Source organism: Mesoplodon bidens (genome assembly GCF_964165515.1).
Source record: "Mesoplodon bidens genome assembly, chromosome: 5".
NCBI classification, from domain to species: domain Eukaryota; kingdom Metazoa; phylum Chordata; class Mammalia; order Artiodactyla; family Ziphiidae; genus Mesoplodon; species Mesoplodon bidens.
In genome coordinates this window covers 57,878,691-57,904,264 of record NC_138161.1, presented here as the reverse complement: position 1 = coordinate 57,904,264, position 25,574 = coordinate 57,878,691, and the positions used below count along the sequence as shown (strand labels likewise).

At 37.1% G+C, this 25,574-nt stretch overlaps 1 protein-coding gene across 19 annotated transcripts in view; it reads left to right on the top strand.

Annotated features, from left to right (window-relative positions):
- Positions 1 to 25,574, top strand: part of LOC308618329 (uncharacterized protein) — a 465,534-nt gene that overhangs the window by 351,183 nt on the left and 88,777 nt on the right. The window contains exon 5 of one of the 19 annotated variants that reach the window (XM_081236022.1): positions 8,434 to 8,481. The exons of the other annotated variants lie outside the window; for them this stretch is intronic. The gene's annotated coding sequence lies outside the window, so the exon portion shown is untranslated. Of the gene's footprint in view, positions 1 to 8,433; positions 8,482 to 25,574 lie in introns of those variants that run through there. 19 annotated transcript variants of the gene reach the window in all.

Below are 25,574 nucleotides of genomic sequence, written 5' to 3'. Positions count from 1 at the left end.
TCACCATGTATGTTCTTGCCTCCTTTTTTGTAAATTAGGTGCCCATATGTGTGTGGGTTTATCTCTGGGCATTCTGTCCGGTACCATTGATCTATATTTCTGTTTTTGTGCCAGTACCATACTGTCTTGATTACTGTAGCTTTGTGGTATAGCTTGAAGTCGGAGAGCCTGATTCCTGAAACTCTGTTTTTCTTTCTCAAGAGTGATTTGGCTATTTGGGGTCTTTTGTGTTTCCCTATGAATTGTAAGATTTTTTGTTCTAATTCTGTGAAGAATGCCATTGGTAATTTGATAGGGATTCCATTGAATATATAGATTGCTTTGGGTAGTGTAGTCTTTTTCACAATATTGATTCTTCCAATCCAAGAACATGGTATATTTCTCCATCTGTTTATGTCATCTTTGATTTCTTTCATCAGTGTCTTAAGTTTTCTGAGTACAAGTCTTTTGCCTCCTTAGGCAGGTTTATTCCTAGGTATTTTTTTCTTTTTGTTACAATGGTAAATGGGGGAGTTTCCTTAATTTCTCTTTCTGATTTTTTCATTGTTGGTGTATAGGAATGCCAGAGATTTCTGTGCATTAATTTTGTATCCTGCAACCTTACCAAATTCATTGATTAGTTCTAGTAGTTTCCTGGTGGCATCTTTAGGATTTTCTATGTATATTTTCATGTCCTAAGCAAACAGTGACAGTTTTACTTCTTCTTTTCCAATTTGTATTCCTTTTATTTCTTTTTCTTCTCTGATTACTGTGACTAGGACTTCCAAAACTGTGTTGAATAAGAGTGGCAAGAGTGGACATCCTTGTCTTGTTCCTGATCTTAGTGGAAATGCCTTCAGGTTTTTACCATTGAGTATGATGCTTGCTGTGGGTTTGTCATATATGACCTTTATTATGTTGAGGTAGGTTCCCTCTATGCCCATTTTCTGGCCGGGGGGAGGGGGGGGCCCTGGAGGGCAGGGGATTGGCCTGGGAGCTCAGCAGGCTCCCCGTGCCCTAGTCGGCAGGGAAATCGCCCTCCGCTCCTCTCCGGCTCTTCCCAGAGAGTCCTTCCCGCCTGCCTCTCCTGATCTCCCTGGCCTCAGGGGTGCCGATCCTGTCTGGCCTCCACTTCTCCTCCCCCCTCAGTCCCCCTACATCCTGCAGGTTCACTTTGGGGTTTCTCCCATCTCCTTGGGCATCAGAGTTCCCCAACAGCGGCTGGCAGGTGTCCTAGTTGTGGGGAGACGCTAACTCCACCACAACTCTTCTTAAATTAAGAAGTACAGCCATTTCTTTGCACTTTACAGACTTGTAGAAACTACTCCTTCTTACAAATCAAGTTGGATTGTCCCTGTTTAACAGGTTTCATGTGATAAAATAAAAATGTGTGGGAGTAACGCTGAGAGTGCCAGAGGAAATCATGATCTTGAGGCAGTGTAACTGAAAGGAGAATCTGTTACAGCAGCACCTACCAGGTAAATGGGAGCTATAAAAAGATGTGAATAAAGTTAAGCTCATTATTGAAAAAGATAATTAAGATAGAGGTAAATCTGGGATGTGCTCACTGAGATTGTGATTAAAGCAGAGAAGATCTGATTGAATCACAGTTCAAGTGACTTTGAGAAGGACAATTTAGACATGAAGCTCAGGGGATAAATCAGAGTTTCAAAGAGAAGAGTGCCTTGCTCTCTGGATGCCATGACACCAAGAGGGGGTTTGGAAAAGAAGGCTCAAGCCTAGAGGTGGGTCTGTTAACTAATGCCTTTTTGGCAGATGCAACTGGTGCCAAACTTGAATAACAAGGCTATGTATTTACATCTTTCCAAAAATCATGCAGTTTTCATTCTAAGCTGCCCTAATAAAAATTATTATGCATACAAAAAGGTCTTATAACCTATTCTAGCCTCTGAATTATTTTTTCAGTATTTGTTTCTGGGTAATTCCAAATAAAAGCTCTGAACTGTGTACCTGTTCCTGTATGATCTGTAGTACGGAGGTACTCCAAACTCATTGCCAGAGTTACCTAGGGAGGGAGACAGATGGAATGATAGATGGATGTGTGGATAAACAGGTAGATTTCTGGATCTTTCCTCAGATTTACTGTATTCGAAGCCATAAGAATAGAGTCCTGGAATAAATATATGTAAAAACTTTCCAGATGATTCTGACACTTGTCCAAGTTGGAGAATCATGTGGCATTGTCATGGAGATTGTGAGAGAAGCATGTTACCTATAAACAAAAAGAGAAGGGTAGACCTGAGATTTCTAGGAGTTTAATCTCTAGAGAAATGACCATCTCTTTGTCCAGTGGTGGCAGCAGTAACTTCCCAGGAGAAGCTCCCATAGGAATTGTTCTGGTAGAGCCTTGTGTTGGAAGTTACTATAGGGCAGATGAGCTGAAGGGAAACAAGGGCCCAGAGAGCTAAAGTGCTTCTTTTTCCCTAATAGGCTATTATAGATAACCCCCCAAAAGTATTAAGGACAATGTTTTGTGGTCACCAAAAGCAGGGCAAGGAATTAGAGGATTGGCCCAATAAATGCATAGAAAGGTTGTGCCCAAGGATCACACCTTTGATAATGTGTGACCATGGTAAGGGTGTCTCTCCAAAGACAACCGGAAAGTGTTCCATCCAAATGTGGTGGGGACTGCTCCAGACCTGAAGCAGTGCTTGTACACCTGAAGTTAGGTGACAGCTATGACTCCACCTGATGCTCCGTGGCAGTCCCACTTCACTCTCATGGGCATTCTTTTCATTGCTTCTGGTGTCACAGGTAAAGCCTCTTTCCTGTTTGGCCTAAGATGTGCTTATATCTAGTCTTGCTATATCTCTAGTCTGCTCTATTTACCTCAAATGTACCTTCACAACATAAAATTTCTCAAATGTGATACAACATCAGCACTTCTTCATGCACTACATCATCTCTCCTCACGTCTTGTTTAGAACTATAAGGATGGAGTTATGCAAAGATGCTTATCTAAATTCTTAAGCCCAACTACCACAAAGGCTGTCAAACAAAAATTTTTGTTTTCTTTTCCTGAACAATGTGTTAACATGTAGTAGAAAGAATACATCCTTTCTATGGACCAGAGACCCTTCACTTTAAATTCTTTTAATTTTTTAAATTTATATTTATTTAAATAGGATAAATAGGATATTTAAATAGGATAAATAGGATAAGAATGTAAAGAATTTAATATTCAGTAAATATTAAATATTCTTTCTTCTTTTACCTACACTTATAGACCTAAAAGAAAAATTTATTTTACTTTTCTCATTGATGAGTTCCCAAAATGTGCAGCATTCTATCCTAGAATCAGAGGTAAATAATGAAGGATTCATGAACTCCTAGGGGTTCCATAGATGGACTTTAAGTGTCAATAGTTGTAGGTATATACATGTTTGGGGTAAAGATTCATGGATCTCTTCAGATTCTAAAGTGATCTCTGACCTACCCACTTAAAATGTTGGGAATTACAGTTTTATCTGCCTTAATAAATTATACTAATCCCCCCTAAGTTGAAAATCATCTTTTTGTGAGCTTCCATGATTCCACCTTAAAATTTCTGTGAGCATATTTTATCAAGGAATATTTCATAGAGTAGGTGTGAGATCAAATGAGATAATGCATACAAAATGTTTTCTTAAGCTATAAAACTCTATATAAATGAAAAGCATTAATATTAGCAGCAGTCTGTACTGTACTGTTGCCTTTGTAGCTGTGGCATATCTCCTCCTGATTCATTATGATAAAAATTATCATAACAATTACAACATTAATCACAATTACATTGCATTTTTATCACAATGCTCACAGCTGAGCAAGTTAATTAAAAAAACCTAATTGTGGCTATTTTTAATTTTTCTTGGGCACCACTTCCTATGAACTTAGAACTACAATATTTTTTATGCTTTAAGAAATCTTTGATGGCATCTAAAATAACCTCTGTTTTTAGTTGAGGGAACTGGGCCTTGAGTCCCTTGATGGCTATGAGAAAGTAACCTGCCTGTAGCCATGTAGCTAGTCTATTGAAAGTTAGGACAAGAGAATATAATTAGGCTATTTCTTGCACTCTTTGATTTGTTAAAATAGTTGGTAATTTGAATGATCTTTCCAATTTTTTTAAGGGAACGATGTTTAAGGAAAGTTCTGTCAAAGTATTTGTTATGGTAGATAAGGAAGAAAAGTAATATTGATAAGGAAAAAAAGAATTTATCTTCCATGGAGTATCTCCCCTTAAAATATATTTTAATTGGAATGACGCAGAAATCTGCCTCAATTGCACAATGTGTTTTCCTTAGTAAGTAGCAACTTATAGCTCAAACACTAGTGTTTTACTCAATGTGCTTTGGTAATAAGGGTCCCCTTTAGGCTGACTTAAATAGAAAGCTATATTGAAGAATAAAGAAGCAAACCTCAGCCAGTCCCCGTGGGCGACAACCTTTGAGAACCTGGAGACCTTCGGGACAAGGACTTTTTTGTGTATGTCTGTTCTGTTCTTCAAGCCAAGAGAAGAGACCAGCTTTGTCTGCTTCTCACAATTGTACACGTGGGTAAATCTGACCCTAAATGAATTTTCATTTCACGTACCCAAACTTTTGTATCAGGGCCTCTGTGTCTCTTTATTCATCTCAGAGAGACAGAATCTGATCATTGAGCGGTTGATGGATTGGTCTGTAAGGCTACAGGATCAATTCTGGTTTTCCAGTGACTGGAGGTGAAGTTTTATTTCAGTCAGCCAATCCCACATGTTACCAGAGGAGAGAGCTGCCTCAAAGAAAAAACTTAAAACAAATTTAAAACACCAGAATAAAACAATGGTTCTGAAATTTCTAGGGTTCAATTTTTATTTTCAGAATTATGTTTTGGGGCAGGTATTTTGATACATGATCTAGCTATGGAGAAGGCCTTAAAAAATAGATATGGTCCTGTATAATCTAGGATATATGATTACTATATTTCCAGTATCAGGAAAATATAGAAAATTCTTTCTCCCTGAGAAAAAGCAATGATCTAAGAAGTTTCTGGGAAATTCTAATTGGATGTTAGGGAGTCTAGTACTTTTTTTTCTGGTTTAATATAAAGCCACATGAACTGATTGATATAAACCTCTCCCATGAATATTATTTCAGGTTATCTTCAAGTTTTTATCACCACCTCCCACCCTTAATGCTGCTCTTGAGTTAAGGGCATAGTATTTCAATGGCTACAACGTACCCAGGGAATTTGGGGTTGTTCAGCATGAAATGTTTTCTGAGAAGTCTCATATCCTCTTGTGTTTTATCAGATTTATACTGATGCTATTTTTAACAATTCAGATGACTTCTTCAGAAATGCCATCAATTAGGACATATTTTAGTGCCATTACCATATACATATTTATATATACAAATCCTAAAATATGATCATGATAACTCTGAAACTATTTAACATTATCTATACATAGAAACATAGAAAAACCATAATAATCCAGTGCACACCGTTAGACTTTCTGTTAGTTTTTAAAGTAATGGTTATAGTATTTCATATCTCTATTATAATTTTGAGCTCCAGATTTTATTCTTCCCTTTTCCTTTCTCTCTGCTTGGAGAGTGAAACATGTAATAAAAGAGATAAAAATAAATCTAAAAAGTAATTAGCAAAACAGATATCTTACTGTGTAGTTTATATCTATATTAATAAGAATAACTAATAGCTGAATAAATGTAGAATAAATGTAGCTGGGATTGATAACTAAGAAGCTAAGGTAAAGAATTTCTTTTTCTTAATGCAAGGTTGAGAAGGAAACAATGAGTTGTTTCAAGGAGGTGGTTGAGGTTTTTAAGAGAGCAAGAAGAAAATCATTTTGGTCACAGAATCTAGTATGAATTTTCAGAAAATATTCTTAAGTTTACCAAGATTGGACAGGGAGAGACTAAATATTTGATTTTATTGATGAAAGAGGGGAAGGGTAGAGTTTTAAATATGCAATGGAAAAAGAAACATGAAGTTTGGTTCAAATGATGCAGTAAGTAATAGGCACAGAGTCAAAGAAGATTCTTAAATTCCAAGTTGGGAGACAGATGATAAAATGTCAATGTCCACTGAAATGTATCATTTCTACAAATATTTGCTGAGTATCTAAAAGGGGCAAGCATTATAACAGACACTGTGAGGGATATAAAAAGAAATCAAATGGAGAGACTTCATTCAATTTGCCATTAATTGAAAAGGAGGTAGAAGACATTTACAGATTTGGGGAAAATGACTGAATATGGAAATACATAAAAGAAACACAAAGTGCTATGGAAGTTCAGAAACAAAACTGCAAAATGGAAAATCAAAGACTTGTTATGAAGTAGATAACATTAGACTTCTGCATGCAGAAATAGTATGGGAGAACATTCCCAAAAAACACATGGAGACAGGGCTTCCCTGGGGGCGCAGTGATTGAGAGTCCGCCTGCTGATGCAGGGGACACGGGTTCGTGCCCCGGTCCGGGAAGATCCCACATGCCGCGGAGCGGCTGGGCCCATGAGCCACGGCCGCTGAGCCTGTGCGTCCGGAGCCTGTGCTCTGCAACGGGAGAGGCCACAACAGTTAGAGGCCCGCGTACCGCAAAAAAAAAAAAAAAAAAAAAAAACCCACATGGAGACAGAGTCATACTTATTTGTATCTAAAAAGGCCAGTCAGTATGTATTAGAGTGAGAAATAAATAGCTTGAGTGACAAGGTTACCTTATTTATCATTTTACCATTTTACCATTTTTTTCTGGTACATAATATGGGTTCAAAAACAGTTGAATATTGCTAAAATGTGTAGCAATATCAAGGGAGATGAAGTCACTTGACCAATAGTTATTAAAGAAAGAATGAAAACAAAAGTTAATTAAATGTCTTTTAATGTGCTTAATTTTGTAAATATACATTGCTGGAAAAAACATTTATATATTTTTTAAAAAGCTAATTGTTATAGCTTTTTACTTCTGAGGGATGACACAAAGCATACCAGTGGGGAAAAATATCATCATCCTTTTTATTTTAGAGTGTCATGGGGGTCAGAGAAAAGACAGAAGAGAATGTCTTGTTTCTGCCTATTTTTCTGGGCTACTTAAATTTAAGATCCAGAGAAGATGCACTTCTGCTTAGAAAAGCACATAAATAAATCCTTCTAGATAAAAGATAGGCTTTCTAGGGAGAGAGTTTGAAAAAGAAAGGAAGAATCAGGAAACATGTTTTGAGCTGGTATTTGATGAAAAAAATGCTGCTGCTGAACAGATTCATGGTCTTGGATTGTTTTAATTATGTACGTTATTGGAGTATAGACTTCTTTCCTGACCCAAACTTTTAACAGAGTCTTCTGCACATAATAATTATTGGATGAGTGGATTTGGTGAAATCCAGGAAAAGAAGTTGTGTTCCACACCTGAGTCAGAAAGAAGATAGTAAAGAGACTGACTTTGAAGTAAAGAAGAGATTGAAACAAGGAAGTGAAGGGAACCAGCAACTCAGAGCCAGTTGTCATTATGAGGAACTAAATGCCTAGGAATTCACAAAAATCACAAAATTGTAGGTTAGTAAGCTTGAACAATTTCATTTAAATTTCAAAGGAGAGTGAGGGCTCAATTCCATATACTTATGTCATTTAACACTGATTATATGGCGAAGGCAGAATTATAACTCCTAGGTCTCTTGAGTCTCAGTTTTGCATTCTTTCTCTTATGTGAATGGAGGAAAGTAGAGCAAAAGACCCAGAATTGTTAGGGATTTGATAAACCACGGTTGCTAAGTAAAGTGTCCTTTAAGGTACCCTGGTCAAACAAATGGTGACATCCAATGTTTTGCCAAAGGAAAAAGGGCAGTGGGAGCAGGAGGATGGATTATTTCCTGGAGAATTTAAAAGCAACAATAAAATTGACTTAAAGTTAAACTGCTGTTGTTATTACCAGGCACCGGTGAATCTAAACAATGTCCATGATAAAATCCTCTTCCCTGCTGAGACTAACCTTTCTATCATTTCCCCATCTTTGGTGTGCCAGTGAAGATTTCCATTTGGAAAAGGCATGTACAGGGATCCCCTGATTTTCAAAAGGTTGCTTTCTGTCACTTTGATTTTACGAAAGACCTACATCAGAAACTATTTTCCTTAAAGGAAAGAAATCTGAAAAGGATTTTTGCTTTTACGAAAAAAGTGACAATAGCTCTCAGCATTTGTTTTGCAGCGAGCATGTTATAGAGGCAGTGCACAACCAGAGCAGCAAGAGTGACACCACCAAGCTCTTTCCCCAGGAACAACACTCAGCCTCCACATCAAGCTGCCATAGCTTTGAACTGTCTCTGTGAGCATCTTGCTTTATTAATCTCGATTTATTTTGTGCATCCGTTAGCAAGATGTGTCCTAAGTTAATTGCTTTTTTGCTTTATGCCATTTTGGCTTAAGAAAGGTTTCTTGGTAGGAATACTCTACTTTCAGATGGTGGAGGAAAACTGTCATCTGCTTCCCTGTCTGCAAGACTAAACCCAAATCATGGAATAAAATCTACATGAATCTGGATGACTGTAATCAGAGTCTGGTAAATCATCTCACTCCCTAGACCCAGGCACTATCTCATAGTGGCAACCTCCCTGTTAAGTATGTCAGTTGTTCTTTTGAGATTGACTGCATCTGTTTGCCTATTCCCACTCTCTTCTATTCTACACCTACCCTTCTAGATCCTGTCCATTCTCATACTCAAATTTCCCTCCTAAACTGATTTAGCCAGTTAGAAATAAAATCACATTAGTCTAAAGTGTAAGCCCCATGTGAATAGGAAAAGTGCAAGCTTTCCTTTTCTCTTTTTTAAAATTTTGTAAAAATTACATACAGTGGAACACACAGATCTTTTATGTATAATGTGATGTTTGAGTGTCTCTCAAATGTTTTTCCAATTGCTTTTTATTGGGTGATTTGTCTTTTTGACAACAGACTTGAGTAATTATTCTGGATACATATATTTTGTGACCACCCCTCTTCCAGGTTCACTCCTCTTCCCACAAGTTGTCAGCCTGAACTCTATCCTTCAACATTAGATCAGTGAGAATTCTGCTCTCTCTTTAAATTCTAGAAGCCCTGTGTTCACAGCTGACTAAGAAATTTCCTTGGGGTAAAGAGCATATAAACATGGATCTCTTTCTTTCAAGGCTCAAATCTTCTCCAGTTTCTGTCCATTTTCAGTTACTCCCCTATGCTTTTAAATAACTTCAAACATTTCTTTTTCTTCAGACTTTATCATTGTTATCTATAGAAAGATTAGTCAATACGTACTAATTCACTGTTAACTGGAACAGGAATAGATTCCTGCCTTTTTCACTGTTTTATTCCCAGATAATTTAACAGTTCTTTTTATATTTTTGGAATTAAATTAACAATAATTTTTAAAAAGTACAATACTTTGAAAAAGCTGAGTGTTATGGTCTGAATTGCGTCCCATCAAATTTCATATGTTGAAGGCTTAACTCCCAATGTGACTATATTTGAAGACAGGACCTATAAGGAGGTTATTAAGGTTAAATGAAGGTAGAAAGGTGGTGCCCTGATTCAGTAGGATTAGTGTGTCCTTATAAGAAGAGACATTAGCGAGCATTGTCTCTCTCCTAGTCATGAGAGGACACAGTAAGAAATCGGGCATCTGCAAGTCAGAAAGAGCGCTCTCACCAGGAACTGAGTTGGCCAACACCTTAGTCTTGGCCTTCTCAGCCTCCAAAACTGTGAGAAATAAATATTGGTTCTTTAAGCCTTTCAGTTAGTGGTATTTTGTTATGGGAGCCTGAGAAGAATTTTTTTTTTTCATCAGGTACACAGACAGAGTAAAGCCTAGATTTTAAACTATTTTGTTCTAAGACCAAACCAACTCACAGCGTACTACCTACCATGTAATTTAGAGTTTATAATTTAGTGTAATTCTTTACTCCCTGTATTAGTTATATTTTGCTAGGTAACAGATTACTCCATAACATAGAAGTTTAAAACAACAAATATTTATTTTCTCACAATTTCTATGGGTCAGGAATGCAGGCACAGCTTAGCTGAGTGCCTCTGGGTCAAGGTCCCTCATGAAGTAGCAGTCAATATGTCAACTGGGACTGTAGTGGAGAATCTGCTTTCAAGTTTAGTTACATCATGATTATTGGTTGAATTTCAGTTCCTCACAGCATGTGGGACAGAGGGCCTCATTTTCTCTCTGTCTGTTGACCAGATCCTTTTTCAGTTCCTTACCATGTGGGTCTCTCTGTATCTGACTGTCCTCAGAGAGGGTGAGTGGAGAGAGCAAGAGAGCCACCAGAGTGGGAGTCACAGTCTTTTTGTAACCTAACCTTCGAGCCATCCCATCACGTCTGCTGCATTATCTTCATTAGAAGCGAGTCAGTGAATTCAGTCCAAGTGGAAAGGATTAAACAGGAGTAAAATTATTGGAGGTAAAGTTTATTAGAAGTCATCTTAGAATCTGTCTGCAACATTTTCCTTACAGGGAAAATGAGAAGCATCAAAAATTTAAATATAAAAAAATGGACCTCATCTTATTTCAGGCACTGCTATACTCTAAGGGATAGAAAGATAAATATAACACAATTCCTGTCTTCCTGGAGCTGGTGGTTGGTTCAAGAGGTAGAACTGGATAAATGTGATCAGTGCTGTAAAAGCTGTGGGAATTGTGGGAACAAGGAGAACTTTATAAGATGTAAAAAATGTTGCCTTCACAAAGGAGGTAAAGCCTGGGCTTTGTGTTGAAGAGGAGGGACCTGCCTGATAGACCAGAGACAAAGCACCTTCCAGCGTGTGCCTGAGAGCCTTGCAGGAGCTGCAGGCATCCTGAATGACAAAACCTGGGGTCTGCATTGTGGAGAGTGGCAAGCAATAAGGCTGGATGGAGGAACCAGAAGCCATACTGTGAAGGGCTTTTTAGGTCATACTAAGAACTTTGGACTCTATCCAGTAAATGGAATGGAAACACTGAAGGATATGACCAGATATGCACAGTGTAAAGAACAGCCTGACCCAAGCTCCATGTGAATCGCCTTGCCAATAAACAGGCCAACAAGGAGAGGCGTAGGTCTCATCTCCAGTTACACAAACTCCCCTGTCAGAATGACTAAGTCATAACCAGGTGGAAAGCTCTTTGTGAGTTCCTTTACTTCAGATCAAATCACACATCTCAATGACAATGCACCAGATCTCAATGACATGTAATTTCTCACAAGCACCACCTTCTGTAAAGCAACTGGAAGAATATGATTTAAATTCATTTCCAGAGAAGAATGAAAGGAAATAGTGGTATTTCTGCATAATATTAACCATGATGCAGCCCAACCCATAGCTCTTTTATTTAGCTTGCTAAATTCAATGAATCTCTAAATACTTTAATTACTTCCCCCACTGCAACTCTATGCCATTCATTTCTTCCTCCACGGTGCAAACTCTATTCATTTGTTAAAGCCTCCTTTGAAATTCATTTTTCACTTTTGCCCAAAGATCCATAGGCTTTCTATATAGAAGTGAAAAGCCGTGAGGCGGATAGTCAGTGATACTTAAAACTAGATGAGTCACCCGCAAGGAATGTCTGGAGTGTGTTGGAAGTCTTAGCTGTGTGCCACAGTCTACAGTCTGGTAAAAATCCAAACAACCCAGATTCTATTTAAGTCTATAACCTTCTTTCTAGTTCATGCTGAACCCAAAGGGCTCACCAATACTTACTAAATTTACATCATCGTCAAAGGGCAATAACACTGTCTTTAGAGTATTGTGTGATGTGACTTCTGGTCATATAGTGCTCAACTAAACAATGAAGTTTTAAACAATTTGAATGTGTTGGGTCCCTATTGACAGTAAGCCTTGCTCCAGTATTTTTCAGAAAAACCCAAAATGACTGGGTCAAAACTACAGGAAGTGAGATCCAGGTCACCCATATATGTAGAGATTATATGTCTCCTATCAAAAAAACAAAATTTTCTCCATGAAATTTTAACTTCAGAAACAAGTAGGAAAGCTGTGATTATCTTCAAAAAATTATTTTGTTCTAGATTACTATATTTTATAAATTTATCAGCAAAAAGATACTTTTAGTCTTCTTAATTTATAAGCAGTCCAGCATGAAGTTCAGATATCAGAAGAAAAAAACATTCATTTTATTACCCATACCTTCTTAGTTAGGATCATGGAGGGGTTTGAAATTATCATTTAATTATGACTTAGGAAAGGCAATCTTTTGGAAAGATTAAAGGATCTGGCATGGCCCTTCAGAGAGGGTAATTGCCAAGGAAACTTAGCAAATATAAGTTAGGCAAACTTGAGTGATGACAGATGTAGAAACTGAGTGACACAGAATGAAGTGACAACGCAAAATTAAAGATACTCTCTAGTCCACTGTGGCTGATATATTCAGGATTAGAAATGTTTCTAAGATGTACAAAACACTAGCATTTTGCCATCGATATAAGTTAATATAGGAACTACCAGAGTTCTAAAATTACAGACCTAAAAGTAATTAAGAAAATATGACTTAGTAAGAGCATTTATAAAATATCAATAAGATATTTTGCTATTTTGGAAAGCTGTTAATGCCAAAAATTCATGTGGCCATGCTGTAGTAGAGAAATGGAAGTATATACGGAAAAAGAAACAGCCAATTAAAGCCAATTTCTACCATTAGGGCATTTTCAATTTAATATATTATTGTTGGGCATTTTACTTTCAAGACTTTTCACATGGAAATTAATGGGTTTCAGGCTTTAGACTTTTACCTTATGAGTATGTGATTACTACCTCAAATATAGGAATAGAGTACATATGACCAGTTGAAATATAATGTTAAATTCATCTTAAACCAAACTTTAGATAATAATATTTTTTGCTAAGGAGCAGAAACAAGTACCAGTTGTGTAGGGTTTTTCTCCTATCCATTCATTTCAATATTTATCAGGAATCTGTGTCCATAGAGAAAGAAAAAGGGCAAAGTTGGCTCTATACTTATAGGTAGTAAAGGTGTGGTGAGACGGGGCCAAGCAGAGTGTCCTCCCATTCCATGATTGGGTAACTCTTAACGGCACCACAAAATGAAGTACCAATAAGCTTATTCTCCCAAGTCACTGGTCTTGGGACTTTGGAGGTTCATTTTCACCTTCTTCTTGTTCCCTTCACCTACAAGCTTTCTTTAGCCCTGCACATGCTCAGTCATTCAGTTAGAGTTGACCAACAGTGCTAAAAATACTCCTACTCATTACATGTACCCTGGCACTTCATTTAAGCTTTCTACTTTGTGCACGAATTTGGATTTGAATAGTAGTCTTTAGTTTCACTTCCTTGTTTACCACTTTATTTTTCTGCCTGTCCCTGGCCTAAATAAGGGCTTCTCAGCTCTTTGAAGGTAGAAGTGCTAAAAGTTCTGCACTGTTTCATTCAAATAAGAATATATTTCAGATAATGTAAGAGGATCTCTGTTACTCCATACTATTCCTCTCTGGGGAATCTCCTTTACATCCAGTCTACTCCATATTTTGCGGATGATCGGCTTTACCAACATGTTTCTGTGTCTCCTCCCTTCCTCTTATTCATCATGCTTATTCCATGAAAACTGGCTCACCTCAGCCTCAGCTAATATCTCTACATGCTTCTTTCTTCTATGTCACTTTCTCTCCCACTGTCCAACACCTTCTTTCTCACATTTTCTCCAAACTTGTTTTTCTGAAGGAGTAGTTAGCGGCATAACTTGTTTTTCTGAAGGAGTAGTTAGCAGCATCTACATTTCTCTACATCCCCCCTTCTTCCCATTTGGATCTTCTAATCTCTGGGCTGACTCACTCCTCTCTTCCTTAGTTCCTAAGATGTCAAGTACTACCAGTTCCCTGATTTCTAGTTCCTCCAGATCCTTTCTTTATAGAACATGAGCATATTTGCATTTTGATTAGCTTTGACCGGGCTCTGGATTTCTCTCAAATCACTTAATTTTTTCCTTCTGGCTTTCCTTCCTTGTTGCCTTCTTTTCTCCTTTCTTTCTTTCTCTCTTTCATTTTCTTCCATTCTTTTATTTTCTTTTTCTCTTCTGATTTCTATTTACCTCCCTCCCTCTCTCCCTCACTCTTTTCCTCCGTCCCCTTTCTTTTTCTTTTCTTTTTTCCTTCCTTCCTTCCTTCCCTCCTTCCTTCCCTCTCTCCCCCTCTTCCTTCCTTCCTTCAATGTTTGTCTCTCTGTAAGTATGAAATATAGTCTTGATTATTTTATTCAGACAAACAAGATATCAGCTGTGTTTCTCCCACTTCTTCCCAACATCATCTCATGATCTCATGTCAAATCTCTTTCAGGTTTTACAAGAAATTTAGTCATGTTCAAAATAAACTTTCCTTAGGATTGGAGAGAATTGGGAGTGAAGAGTCATACTGTACAATCTGTAGTATTCTTTCATCTCCTAAATTTTTACCCCTTTCTCACTCAATTTCTCTCCTCCTTAATCCTTCATCTATGGATTCCTTGTTCGCCCCTGAGCCCAAATGTTCAGAGTGATGTCTTTCTTCATCTTAAGCCTAGGAGTAGGGGCTTAGAGGTTTAGCCATTACTCAAGGGTACTTACTATTATTAACTAGATTTTTGTGGGAAAAATACACACTCCTGAAAAATACTCCAAACAGTGGAGATGTAGAAATGAAAAATAGATCTTCTTGGACCCCAAACCGCCAGACTCTCCCTTTAGGTAAACACTGAACTGAGTATCTTTCTAGGAATATTTCATGACTATATAAGTATGAATGTGTATATGTCCTTTGATAAAACACAAACTGTGGCATAGTAATTGACTGTTCAGCTCAGGGTTTTGTTGTTGTTGTTGTCATAAAGTCACCACAGCATCTTATATTTCTCACTTTTGTTTAGCTGAGTAATCAGCAGGAGCAACTATTTTGGAGTAGCTCATCAAGTTACAGTGTTAAATTTGTTTGGCGCCAGGGAACAACATACTACTAGACCTTAATTCTTATTATAAAGCTTTGCCATCATGCTATTTTTTTTAACTCATCACTGTAAATCAGGCTCTCTTAATCTTTTTAACCTGCAAGAACATGCAAACTTATGTTCAGGTCTCAGGGAAGTCCTGCACAAAACTGTGATATCTATATCTCACAGTATATTTGATTGATCAGTCAGTTATAGATCTAAAAATCCAATAATAAATGCCAGTGTTCCTTTGAATCAAGATGGCATTTCCAAATACGGTTCTATTTATTATAGCTAACTTATTAACCTGTTCTTTATGTACAGTTTGCCCCTTCACTAAGATTATAATTGCTAAAACAAGTGGATATTGTAGGTGAAAGAAACTTCAATTTTTCTTTTCTTTAAAAGTCCCACTTAATTTTTTTAACCTGATCCATATTAGCCTAAAAGTCTCATTGCATGTTCCTTCAATGTGGTTTGCTAATGAGATAAGGTGTATGGTAGATGCAAGAATAGCATTTTTTGTTTAAAAGTGAGAGGATATTTTAGCCAAGTTTTTTGGAAAAAATAATAGGTTAATTCTACTATTCATAAAGTTAATTTTTTTCTTTCCATTTCATAAGTTTTACATACACATAAGGTATATATAACAAATTTCTGTTAAACAACTGTCTCAAGAAAAAATCATATTTATTTCTTCCAAAAGAAGGCTTGGTAGACTTCAATTTGCAATACAAACTGCAAACTGATTGAATTAAGGCTCTTTGCAATATGAAAATCTGTTAACAATATGAATAATAAAACTCTAAAGTCATAATCCAAAGCACTGAGTGAAAATACAACATATGACACAAATTTTATATAAATTTTAAAAGTACATTTTCTAATCAGTGATATAAGACTCAGATATAGGTTTAGAATTATCAAAATGTATGCATGAGTTGATTATTTGATCTTATTCATGTGCCTACATATGGTATAAATATAATATTTGAAACTAACTGTGAAAAAGTAAAATTTTACCTCTTTAATCTAAAACTTATGTGCTTTTTTTTGCTTTGTTTTGTGTTTTGCTGCCAAAATTCTCACTTTATGATTAAAAATTATATAAATACCCAGAGCTAACATTTTCAACAAAATGAGACAATTTCTACCCTTGCTTTTGATGTTTGATCAACAAGAAAAAGCTTACACACATACATAAGAAATTGAAAAGTACAGCAAAATGTTCATTGCTTTCTTATAATGGCAGGATACTTTTGTTTTATTTTGTTTTGTTTTCAGAAATGCAGAACTTTTCTAGAGATCAGTCAATTTCTCTTCAGTATATGATCAGATGTAGCTCAATAAGTTCTTCCTTGTCTCTCAAATTCACATTCTGTGGCTGAGAAGACTGTTCAAAGATAGATTCCTTCACACAGTCGTACATAAAGACTGTTCAGTAGAGTTTACTGTATTCTCAAGAGTTCTTGGGGAGTTCCCTGGTGGTCCAGTAGTTAGGACTCGGCGCTTTCACTGCTGTGGCCCAGGTTCAATCCCTGGTCGGGGAACTAAGATCCCACAAGCCAAGGGATGTGGCCAAAAAGAAAAAGAGTTTTCAATAGGATTTGAAACTTGCTGATCTTTTTCCTTACTCTCAAGCCCAAGTAGCAAATGAAACATTTTATGATTTTTTTTTGCAAAATAATCTTTACAAATATTCCATTTCCTTTGATATCTAAGAATCACATCACTTGAAGTCAAAACATTTTCTCCAGGACCTTGCTGAGATATGTACAACTGGTTCCTGGGATGCAAAGTGCCCACAAAGTTCTGCAGACCAGGGTTGTGTAGCCATGCTTCATCTTCAAAGCATTTCAGCAAATTTCTTGATAGCACTTCTGCAGTTATCCTTTCAGTTAAAACATCCTGTTGAAAAGCCTTCACACAGTTTCCTAGAATATTCTTAAGTGAAATATTTTTTGTTCACTAAAACTAACCATTTTTATCCAGAGCTTCTATCCTTCCATCTCCAAGACTATTTGACACTAGCACCTTTCTGATGTGACAAAAATAGTATGTTATGATCACATTCAGTATTTTCTTTTTTCCTAAGAGAGACAAAAATCTCTGACAGAGTACCATCAGTACAGATACCAAGTCAGTTTCTCCAAGACAAGTTTCCAAAAATTAAGAGAAAAATATTTGATGTTTTCTTTTGGGGGGCCGTGTTTTACAACAGAAAAAAATTTATGAATTTCACAATAATTTTCAACTCTTGCAAAGGCTAAAATAGGACATTTACTGGTGAAACCTGTGGACAACTCAACATATATGGAGAAGCCATTGGTTTTCAGTTGATTACACAAAATCTTTTCAACATCATGTGACTTGTCATCAATAAGCTGGCTTATACAGTTTGTGATTGGAATCTTCAATTTCTTCATCATGAACTTTATCAGAATTTTCTGTTAGGACAGATCTAAAATTCTCCTCTACCCCTATAACCTTATCATCAAAAATAACCACACTGGATCTTCAGAAATGTTGGTAAATTAGAAAATATTAGTGAAATATAAAATAGAAAGACATAAATATAACTAAATGAAAAAAATTGCAAAAATGTTAAAAATTTTCCCATTACAATTAATTTCTACTCTATACAAGTCATGTATTGCAATGTCTTGCAACAACAAAAAAGAGGCAGATAAAGCTGAGTGTATCATAATTTTTTCTTTATAATGAAAATTTCCCTGCTAATTCCATTATACTAATAGAGCTTGTTCATGCCCATAAATCTGGCAGTTATGTATAACAGGAAATTGAGGAAAATAATTTGGGAAGGAGAGGTTATTATCATCAACCTAACATCATCCCCTTCTTGCAGTACAGAAAACACTAATTGTCAACAGCCTTTCATGCCAAAATGCAGAATGGAATCAACCAAATACACAGCTCTACCGTTTGCTTCCATATGGGGTCAATAATGAAATTCATAACAGAACTGCATGGTCACTGTCCATCACTGTGAGCACAAGCATTGTCGTTCAAAGCTCAAAAATTATGCTTGTTCAAAAAAAATTGCTGTCTATTGTAGAACCCTTTAGCAACATCTCATAGTACTCTAGAGTTTTACAGAACCTAGTTGTGAAACCTACTCTAGGAAACCAGAGTTCTGCATGGCTTTTATGCTTTTCCAGTTATCTATTGCTATGTAATAGAATACATCAAAACTTAGTAGCTTCAAACAGTTTATTATTCTTCCTCACATTTCTTGGATGACTGGATCAGCTGGGCAGTTCTTGCTTGGGATCTCCTGTGATTACAGTCGAATGGTAGCTGGGCTGGAGGCATCTGAAGTTTTCTTCAATCACATATCTGGCAGGTGGCCTGGGATGGCTGGAACACATGGGAGTTGGCTGGCTGTCTTTGCTCTCCCTGTGACCACGTGGCTATCTTAGGCCTCCTCACTAAGCAATTCCTAAGGCCAGCTAACATTCAACTGGAAGGGAATTTGGCTCCACCTCTCAGTGGGAGGAAAAACAAAGATTCTATGACTATCTTTTATCTACCATATACTAATTGTTTATCTAAAGCCCCAGATTTGTAGAATTCTTTTATCTTTTGAAAATGAGAAAGAAACTGAGATTTGGAGCATTTAAGAGACTTGCTCTCAAGGTCCTTCAGCAAATTAGTGACAGAGAAGTGAAAAGAATTATACATAAATCCCTTAATTCTTTAAATAGCATATCCTCCAGTTGCAGAGTGTTTTTAAAGTGAATAATATATCCTCAGTGTTAAAATCTACCAGAATGACATTTTAAAGATTCTTGTTTATGTGCATCGGTAGCTTTTGTGCAAATGAAATATTTTCTTTTTCCATCTCCAGATCTCCTAATTTCTAGTCTCTAATGTTTTAGAGACATGTTACAAAAAGCTACTGCACATATAATTTTCTCAGTGGTGATTTTATCCTACTGATTCTGCAGACTGGAATTGCTGTTTGCCCTTATCTTCTGAAAATTAAACTGTAATGTCAAGTAGACATTGCAAAGGTTTGGCTATTTAATATATATTACTCATGAAAATCCACTTAAATCTCAATAAGCAGAAGTTGAAATGTTAGCACTTTAAGCTCCATACATTTATTTTAAACTGGTTTGTTTGGGGGGGAAGAAAAGAGAAGAAAAAGGTGTTTTCTAGAAGCTTATTTATGTGAATTTCCTGGGGAATAAAGCTGCTTTCTTTGAGCCTTCACCTAGAGTTTTACTCTATTTTCTTCTTGCTCAAATCTGTTGTTTTCTCCTTGATTTTTTGCAAGTGTATTCTGCTGCTTTTTGGGATGGTTCTCCTGGAGGTTTCTTGTTTTGTTCTTAGGCAGAAGCTTGACGCCTTTTTTTTGGTCATTTGCCAATGGATATTTGAGTTGACCATGTAGCCCCTGATGATGATGGTGCTAGGACAGACAGCCTCTTTTTTGTATTTCTGTAGTTGCCCCTGAAATTTGTAAAGGCATCCTGTTTCATCTTTTCTAACTTTGGCATGGGTTTTTAGCATGTGTGTATATGCACCTAAAATTCCTTCATCTTCCAAGTGAAAATGCATAGTACCCTTCCCGATATTGCAACCTGATAGAAACAAAAGACCAAACTCTTCAGCAAAATTATAACTCCATATACTTCTTTGCTTAAAGGAACTTTATAAAAATCATTATGACATATTGTATGATACCACTTTATTTATAAAGCAAGTTCAAATAGGCCATTTATTGGAACATCACCCACATAACTGACCTGGCTCACAGCCCAATTTTCTGACTTATAATTTTATAATATGTCATGTTAATTTCCCTCCAGGAGTAAATTAACTGACCAGTTGATAAGTCTTTCTATAGTTTTATTTCTCATTTTAAGTTTATATATTAACATTATGGTCAGGTTTATTGTGAATTAGTTGCTCTGATCCAGATCATCTTTAAGTTTACTGGCAAAATCTAGTTTCTAGATTTGTAAAGCTATGGGGTGATGCTAGACTGCTGTTTCTTCCACTGTTCTAATGGCCATGATTATTAGAATCACCTGGGGTTTCTACAGAAAAGGCAGATTACTTAGGTCCTTCCCTGATCTGTTGAATAAAATTTTCTTCTGGAACAGGTTAGGAATTTACTTTTAAACAGATTCTCCTGGTGATTCCTATGTATACAAAAGGGCAAGAATTACCACACCCTATTATGTTGACTCCACAAAGAAAAATGGAAAAAATATAAGTATGCTTTTTTTATGTCCCAGGCATTAGAGTAGATATAGGGGACATATGATTGAATAAGGCAGAGATCTGTCTTCAAGGAATACCTAAAAATGACAGACCAATGGTCAACTATCTATATATTTCAATGACTTTTTGAATAAAGTTCTATCAAGGGATAGAGAAAAGAGAAAGTAAGTTTTTGTTTATCAGAAAAGGACTCCCTAGGGATAATAAAATGGGAAGTTCTGAGTCAAGTTCTTGAGAAACAGCCAGATTTGAAACATTACAGATAGTGAGAAGATCATATTGCCTCTAATGCAGAAAGGAAAGTCTCAAGAAATATGGATGACAAACTGTACAGCTGTAGTAGCTTTAAACAGTTTGAATAACTTTCGTGGGAAGAGAATTAGGAACAGAATGAAAGAAAAGGCCCTGAACCAGAATTCTTAATCAGAAAAGTGAGGAGTGGGTGCTGGCCATGGGGAGTTGTTAGAATTCCCTGGGGGATTTGTCCAATTGCCCGTGTCCAACATTCTCACCTATCCCAAGGTGGGAATGGTTATTATATAAAATGGAGCGAGGTTGGAGCTTAATAATATTTCCTTAGGATTCTTATACATGCTGATCTTCCATTTGAGATCTACTGATCTAGGAAATAGTGCTTGCCTAATATTTAGGCATCAAAACTGTAAACTATCACATGCAGTTTTCAGATATATATGGTATATGAAGAGTTGCATAATCATAAGGTAGAAAATCCTCACCATGATTAGCAAAATCAAGGTATACTTTGTACTTTTTGGTTCTTAATGGGAAAATTTAGAAAATAATCTTCCTGGCCTTTGTGTTCTCCATCAATATTACTTAGAATTTAGCTAACCAGATGACAACCACAGCTAGCATCCACCATTAATGTGGTGGTATTCAGCTGAATTGAGGAGCAGTGCCTAGAAATATATTACTTGTCTCTGAAAGTCGTATTTTAGTTGCACAAATCCATAAGGTGAAAATAAGTCTCCTAGCAACAAAACGTAAAAGAAAAAAAAAGATATTGAAAATGTGACAAGTCACTAGTGGAATGAAAGTACAATATCCTTTTCAAAAATGTGAGCAATGAAATTTGGGTATAAGTCATAGAAACAACAATGAGAGCTAATGTTATATGGTACCAGCTTCAAAATCTCATTTTAGGGTTGTGTTTTCAGACCACTCCAGCACCAACTATTTCATATTGAGTTCCCCAGGAGGCAGCCTTTGAGACAAACCTTTGCACTGAGGACATTTACTGAGAAGTTCTCCCAGAATCAACACCTAGGAAGGGAGTGAAGAAAGTAGGATCAAGAAAGTGGAGGGAGGTCTTCCCTGGTGGTGGAGTGGTTGAGAGTCCACCTGCCAATGCAGGGGACACGGGTTCATGCCCCTGTCTGGGAAGATCCCACATGCTGCAGAGCGGCTAGGCCCGTGAGCCATGGCCGCTGAGCCTGTGCGTCCGGAGCCTGTGCTCTGCAACGGGAGAGGCCACAACAGTGAGAGACCCGCATACCACAAAAAAAGAAAAAAAAAGAAAAAAAAAAAGAAAGTGGAGGAAGAGATTTAACTGCAATGAAGTTATGTAACAGGCCTCAGCCAATCCTACTGAGAGCCCTCTTATTGAGATAACCCTTGAAAGTTATCTGAGATCTATGCAAAGGTCTTTATATTCTTATATCAATCAGTCATTAGATGCACACTGCTTCTGGAAATGGAGCATGATTTGGGGTAAGTCCTGAAGATATACTCACCTAAGCACTCTTAGCCACCAGCACTCTGAGCAGCTGGGAGAATGTTTCAGTCTGCACAGGAGATCCAGGTGATGCATAATGGGATCCACTGCAATTGTTTTGTCTGCCACTGAATGATTCTTAGATAACTTTTCACAGTTAATCGAGATAGTCATCTTTGTTATGGGGTGCAGATAATAACATAGAAAATATATTAAGCCAACATTTAAATTTTTGTGATGGCTCAGTAAGAGCACATGTGGAGGATGCCTGCAGACCAGAAAGAGTCATCAGCAAGCGAGCTCATTAAGTAAAGGCATTGTGGTGAGGAGGACTAGTCCGAGAAACTAGGGATATATTATGACTCATGAATTCCAAATTGTGTGACCCTAGCAAATGAATTAAATTCTCTGAATTTCAGTTTAATAAACTATAAAATGGGGATAATAATCTCTTCATTATCTGGTTGTTGCAAAACACCTAGCTATGACTGTCAAAATTAAAGTATGAGTTCAACATATGCCCTTTTCTTAGAAAAGGGTGCTAATTTCTTCTCACCATTAATCCTTGTTGATTTGGGAAGAAGTATCTCTGTTAATACTTAAATCATTAAAAATAACCAGTTTAAGAAAAGGTAATAGGGTATGAAAATGGTAATTCTCTTCCCTGTGCTTTACATAGTATTCAAAAGTCTGTTAATAATTCTAGAAGGGAAGGGAAGTTCAAATACACTATTGTCATAATTTTATCTAACAACTAGAGAATTAAGTTTACCTGTTTCCAGGCAGATTGCTATTCTAAGCCTTTCCTAGATGGACATTCTGGAGCTTCTACTGAGCGTATCCAATGTCCTCTTCCTCCTTCCCTATCCCCTTCTCCTCTTGCTCTCTCCTTTCATTTCCCTTTTCCTCTCCATTCCTTCCAATTATTATTCAATTGATTGTTTCCTCCATCATCTGCATCACTTGATTCATTTTCAAATAGCCTTGCAAAAGTTTACACTAACTTATACCCTAGAAAGGTTAACAAGTGTTTTCTGATTATTATATTTTGAATTTATTTAAAAGTAGCCTATGTATTTATTAGTTTTTCCCTACTTATTTGTTATTGCTGTGGATCAAGCTCATGATTTAAGTCTCTCCTTTCAGTAGTAATTTTATTTGCATTTTTAAATTCTTATTTTGCATTCAACATGATTATTTAATTTTAGTACATAAAATAGCCTATTCTTAAGCTTGTATTATTCTCATTACTATTATTAAAATTGAAGTTATTACCTTTCTTATTTGTGAAATTACATAAAGTAATGATTTTGTGACTATAGGTAACGCTGACCTAAACATGATGAGAGATGGAAAAAATGCAGTTTTAGACAGGCCAAGACAGTCATTCTAGAATTAGTGACAGGCTCAACTATTGAAGATTGATTTTACTGGACATTTTTGCCACAGGTTATTCACCAGGTCAAGGATAGCTTGAACACTTTTATGTTTTCTGCAGGTGGTGCCCAGTATAAAATTATTTTTCTAATGCAATTCATAAAGTGATGTGGCATAAAGTTTGTCAGACAATATAAAATAATAAATTTGTCGGATGCTGCCAGAAATAAAGGGAAGTATATTTTTCTTCATTTTCTTTTTTAAGTAAATAGCAGGATTTAGTTTGTCATACCTGTAAAAATTTCTTGATGAGTATTTACTACGTGCCAATGTTCCAGTTTTGCCTAGCCTGACAGTTTGAAACCTCAAAGGGCATTTGGCTACATCACAGGAGAAAGGTAAAGACAGGGGGAAGGATGGATTACTAGGATATGTGTAGGGCTCAATTCGGGAAACTACCTGAAAATTGCAAGGAGGGAAACTGAAAGCATGAAAGTTCATGCAGTAATGGGAAGAGAGAGATTTTTATTTAAAAATTGAGGAAGAAAGAAAGAAGGAAAGAAAGAGAGAGGGAGAGGAGAGGGAGGGGGAGAAAAAGAAGAGAGGAAAGAGAAAGAAAAAGCGTGAAGATCGTTTGTGGAGAAAAATTTTTTAAAAATCCTTCATGAAAATGATTCAAAGGGTGTAAATACAGCTCCTAATCTGTAGTGGGAAACACATGAATGAAGAGCAGCCAACATTACTTCCACAGCATAGAACAATAATGTTGTTAAGAGAACTCCTGCTTTGAAGAGCAGACTGCTGCTTGAATGCAGGTGCAGTTTTGTTTGAGCCACAAGTATTTTGTATCTTTTTCCTCTTGTTGCTTTCTCTCTCCTTTGATCCTCTGTCCATATGCTGAGCCTTTTTTTAAAGTTTTTGGTCACACCCTGTGGCATGTGGGATCTTAGTTCCCCAACCAGGGATCGAACCCGCGCCTCCTGCCTTGGAAGGCAGAATCTTAACCACTGGACCACCGGGGAAGTCCCTGCTGAGTCTATTTTGAATTTATATCCTATGGAAATTTTCAGTGTATGGAACTAACAATCAAAACCTAAAGAAGTTCACAGTTTTGAGCCCTATCTTGCTAAACTTGGACTTTCCTTATTATGGGGGTAGGAATGTGTAGAAATCTGAGCAAAGCTTAGAAGGTCTGCTTTTAAAATAATGCTCCCAACTGATATTTTTAAAATTTAGAATTATTTCTTCTTATATTCATCACTAGCCTCTCCATAGCTTCCTCGTTTAAAATGCATTGATTCCTGATGGGTAACAAATTTCATATTTTGCGAGATCTTCTACACAATAGTGGCAATTTGATCAGCACGGTTGTCAAGTTTCATCTAGCAAAAATGAAATCTCCTCTTACCAATATTTCTGTATTATTTCACACAGCAGTAATATTATTTTGAAATGCAACTATTTTAGACTCAATTGTGTTGGAACCCCCTAAACATTCCAAGATTAGGTGAGAGGCCATCGTGCAAATGTTGCCCGGGAGGTGGCCAATTCCAGTTTGTGAATCAATTCCTCATCCACATTTAGGTCTAAATTCCTAAATGTCAGGTTGGATGTTGGAAGAGGATTTTTGCAGAGAACTGTCAGTATGCTTTCAATTGTCTCTCTCCCCTAGTGCCCTACCCATGGAGGAGGGGTGGGGGGCCATTGTCCCCCACATCAAGAATTATATGTGTTCCCTGGAGCTTGGTGGACTAGCGTCTGACTCGCATCTGATAAATCTAAAGGATAAGAGGCCATGTAACTACTCTGATGGCAGTCTGAAGAGGGCTTAAAACACGGGCAGTCTGCACTTCCAAAATTGTCAGGACAAAGGCTGCCTGGGCATTGTTTGTGTGCCAGATGAAGGGAAGCTGACCGTAAACATGTTTCAAGAAGACTGGAAGGGCTGGAAAACCACAACAGCTTAGCACTGTGAGAGACAGTGTCCCTCACAGGCGGCAGCAGTGGAGGGGAATGAATGGGCATTGTCCAAGATCAGGAGGGTCCAGAGCCCATGGAATCAGTGACCAGCCCAGGAAGTCAAGGCAGATTCCCAGGGAGAGCACCTGTGCAGTGCACATGTGAGACCTGCCTGGGGGCTCTCAGAAAGGATTTTAAAATCCCTGGGAGGATTTTACAGCACTGTGCATGCCCGGAATTCTTGGCTTATGGCCGAGGACCAGAGCAGCCAAAGTTGCAAATGTATAAACGTAGATGGAAAGTTTGCCCAAACAGATGAAACAGAACATAT